This window comes from Cyprinus carpio, chromosome B25 (assembly GCF_018340385.1).
Source record: "Cyprinus carpio isolate SPL01 chromosome B25, ASM1834038v1, whole genome shotgun sequence".
NCBI lineage: Eukaryota > Metazoa > Chordata > Actinopteri > Cypriniformes > Cyprinidae > Cyprinus > Cyprinus carpio.
In genome coordinates, this window is record NC_056621.1 from 9,808,094 (window position 1) to 9,812,275 (window position 4,182).

The window sequence follows — 4,182 nt, forward strand, 5'->3', positions numbered from 1 at the left end:
AGAATGGGACAACATTCCTATTTCTAAACTTGAGCAACTTGTCTCCTCATTCCCCAGACGTTTATAGACTGTTATAAAAAGAAGAGGGGATGCCACACAGTGGTACACATGGCCTTGTCCCAACTTTTTTGAGATGTGTTGATGCCATGAAATTTAAAATCAATTTATTTTTCCCTTAAAATGATACATTTTCTCAGTTTAAACATTTGATATGTCATCTATGTTGTATTCTGAATAAAATGATTGAAATTTGAAACTTCCACATTGCATTCTGTTTTTATTCACAATTTGTACAATGTCCCAATTTTTTTGGAATCTGGTTTGTAAAACAAACAAACAAACAAAATAAAACATGTTGTATAAAGTGCAATTAAAGTATGTGTATGAATGTACACGTCCTTGTGTGCAGAAAGGACGATGTATTGACTGAATTAAAGTACTGAGAGTGCGATTTATTGTACTGGCGTAATGGAATTTGAGGCCAAATAGTTGCCTTTAATTGTTATGGACAAAAGGCAGCAAGTTTATTGTCCCAGAATCGACTAAAATATAAAATTAATTCTGTTTTTTTTCTTTTGATTTGGTGAATATGATTAAAATGTTCTTGTTAAGAGTCACTCTCTCTATTCAGTTCTGATTGTGCCTAAAAAAATAGCAGTGTGTCCTTGTTGGGTTTTGGCTAAACTGTAAAATATATTTATATTTTTTTTATTGCGAAGGACAATCACTTTTTCACATTATACTGTGCATCTGAATAAGAGGAACCATTCATTTAAAAACTGAACATCCACAGGGTGAGTTCCTTCAGCACTATGGTTTAATCAGCATTTTATCCATCATTATTACTATGTGAGGTAAAAGTCATTTAAGTGTTTTTGGGTAAATGGTTGTAAGAGACTGTGTCTGTCTCAAGCATGTTCATATAATTCATGTTGAGGTTTTGTTTGGGTTAGATTTAGACGAATCGCCGCCATGTTTGAGGTTTGCTGATGTGAGTGGACTGTGATCAGTGTTCATCTGAACTGGAAAAACTGAACCTAAAGACAATTAATGAACAAAGCTGAAAACTGGACTGTAAAAGCCCTTCTCAGAGCTGCTTTTTGGAATACAGGTTTATTAATAAGCAGATACTGTTTATATTGCTGATTTTAAGAGTTATTAACTTTTAACCACGTTACATTTGAAGCTAGTAAAACTGCTGTTTATGGACAACAGATGGATTCTCATCTGTTTTGGTTGTGCAGAGCGAGATCTCAGCCTCCGCTGCTGCCTCCATCATCATGAGTGATGTACAGCTGTCAGAAGAGCTAAATATATCCATTGTAGTAGCTATATTTTTCATTCAGAAAATAAATGGTACAAGTGTTAAAAGTAATGATTTGTGACTATCTTTTGCATGGTTTAAAGTTTTACACAGTACAGATGATAGCATTGACAAACTTGCATTAAATATATGTTATTTTAGCATTAGATGCTTGCTATTAGAGTGATATTAATTTGAAATGCTCATATATGTTTTATTTATATTTAGAAATATCTATATTTATAGTATTGTTTTAATTAGCTTTGAAAGCATTATATATTCAAGTTTGTCATTTTTTTTTTCTCTTTTTTTTAATATTTCAGTTGCTTTCATTTTTTGTTGCATTTTTTTTTTTTTATTTATTTAGTTTTAGTCATTTTTAGTATTAAACAAGTTTTGACAAATGTTTTTTAATTAAAAAGTTACTACATGTACCTATTCATGTTTCTATGAAGTGTTAAAAATTAAATTGATTCTGCAAAATCAACCCATTTAATTGTTCTATGTATAATTTGACAGGGTACGCAATTGATTTCTACTTATATATCTCCACTGTATCCCAGCAGCCACAAGAGAGCGCTCATGTTTCATGTGATGGTTTTGTGGATGCATCAAAATGTATTGTTGAAATAATCTTAAAGATGGATGGATTTTAAGAGAATCACAGCGCTGTCTCAGAAGATTCTAAAACGTTTCAGTCATTGTGTAAGATGTGGGAGATTTCTAATAGATCTAACATATATATAGTTCCTTAATCTTTCTAAAAATATGTTGGCAATATATTTGATGAATCTCTTTCACTGTGAAATCTCCAGACATTACAGGGATTGACACGCACCGAAGGAAAAATTGGCCAAATGAAGAGTAAAAAGGATGATAATGTTATTTACTAATATTTTATAAAATAAAATCACTTAATAATAAAACACTACTTAATCAAATATTATTTAACCTTTAGTGAAGTAAAAAAAGAAAGTGAAAGTACATTCAGCACAAGTATGGTGACCCATACTAAATTAAAAAAAACAATAATGCTCTGCATTTAACCCCATCCGAGTGACGAGCAAGTGAACACACACCACCCCTGGGAACACCACACCCGGAGCAGTGGGCAGCCCTTTTATGCTGCGGCGCCAGGGGAGCAGTTGGGGGTTCGATGCCTGCTCAGGGCACCTAGTCGTGGTATTGCAGGTGTGAGAGAGAATGTACATGCCTCCCCCACCCACAATTCCTGCGCCCGAGATCGAACTCACAACCCTCGAACTGCTGCAGCAAATTGTATTTAGGTATATATGATGTTACCAATTTACTAATATTTTTTAATAGTAAATCACTGCTGCATCAAATTGTATTTAGGTATATATGATGTTACCACATTAATCCCATAGTGACCATACTAAAAACTAAACTAAAATTAATATGATACTTAGATACCAATACACTGATTGAAAATAATGTAGAATATCAAGAACTTTTTCTACGAACTATCTAAATTCCCATTTACACTTAAAGAAACAGTTCTAATGGCGCTTTTCCACTGCATGGTACGGTACTGTTCGGTACGGCACGGGGCACGCATTTGGCGCTTTTTCCACTGCATGGTACGTCACGGCTTCGGCTTCGGCTCGGCTTTACATGGTACCACTTCTGTTGAGGTTTCCGCGTACCCTACCCGAACTAAAATGTGACGTAAAAACACTGCCGAATCACTGATTGGTCAACAGAATCGTCACTACCAGCGTCATGTATTTGCAACCGAGACACTAAACCCGCTAGATGTAAATAGCCAGACACACCACGCGGTAGCACCTGTGTTAGAGTATTACTTGATAAAGAATTTAAAAAATTTCAAAAAAAGAAATGGCCATGAATCGTGGTCAGTGGACGAGGTGCAGACTTTTTCCTCATCGTTGGGTTGCCGAGGAGCGATCCAGCGAGAGCTGGAATGGGGCGACACGGAATGAAAAAGTGTTCAAGAAGTAGCACAGCTCTTAGCCGCACACGGCTACCACCGTAACCTACAACAGTGTAAGGGACAAATTAAAAAACTAAAAGTGACTACCGAATCCCTAAAGGATCACAACGGCCGGAGTGTGCAACAGAAGAACGTGGAAGTGGTTCGATACAAATGGCGTATCTAAGGAATTCCACCCTGCGAGCAATGGGAGAGAGGGTGCCCTGGACTCGGCGCACCTCGTTGGTGACAACACAATCGAGGATGTATGTAAAGTTGTTGTACAATATATTAAGTTTGAAAGCTTCAACTTATTGACCATCTATACTGTAAAGCTTTATTTTGTTTTGTTTTTTACATGTATGCCTATCTATTATTATGTAAATGTTCTCTGATTTGTATTGGTGCTATTTTTTGATTTTGTTTTTGCTGTAATTTGTGCATTAACAAACATTGTACAACTTTTTGTTTCCGTGCACTGTCTACGATTGACTCGTTAGCACTTTCTCCCGTGCGTGATGCCTCAACGTCCAACTGGTGAGACACGTCACCACCGAGCACCTCCAGCAGCACAGCAGGACACCCAGAGCGTGTGGTTACCAGGGGGAAGACGTGGTGGATGATAATAACGATTAGACAACATGAATGTTTATTCATAACAAGTACTGCAAAAAAAGTTAAATATGTTAGCTGATGCTAACTGTCTAGCTAACAAGCTTGCTTGTGCTAAGTTGAGGTATTTTTATAAATGAGGCCAAATATTTTATTCAACCTACCTATATATATAGTATTATTACAATTACATCTGGGGAAAAAAATGTGAAAGGAATTTGATGGTCAGACATGTTAACTCAGTAATTACAAAGTGGGAAGAGATGCACCTGTTTGGCCAGGGGTGGTATTTTTAAATTATGAACAAGGCATC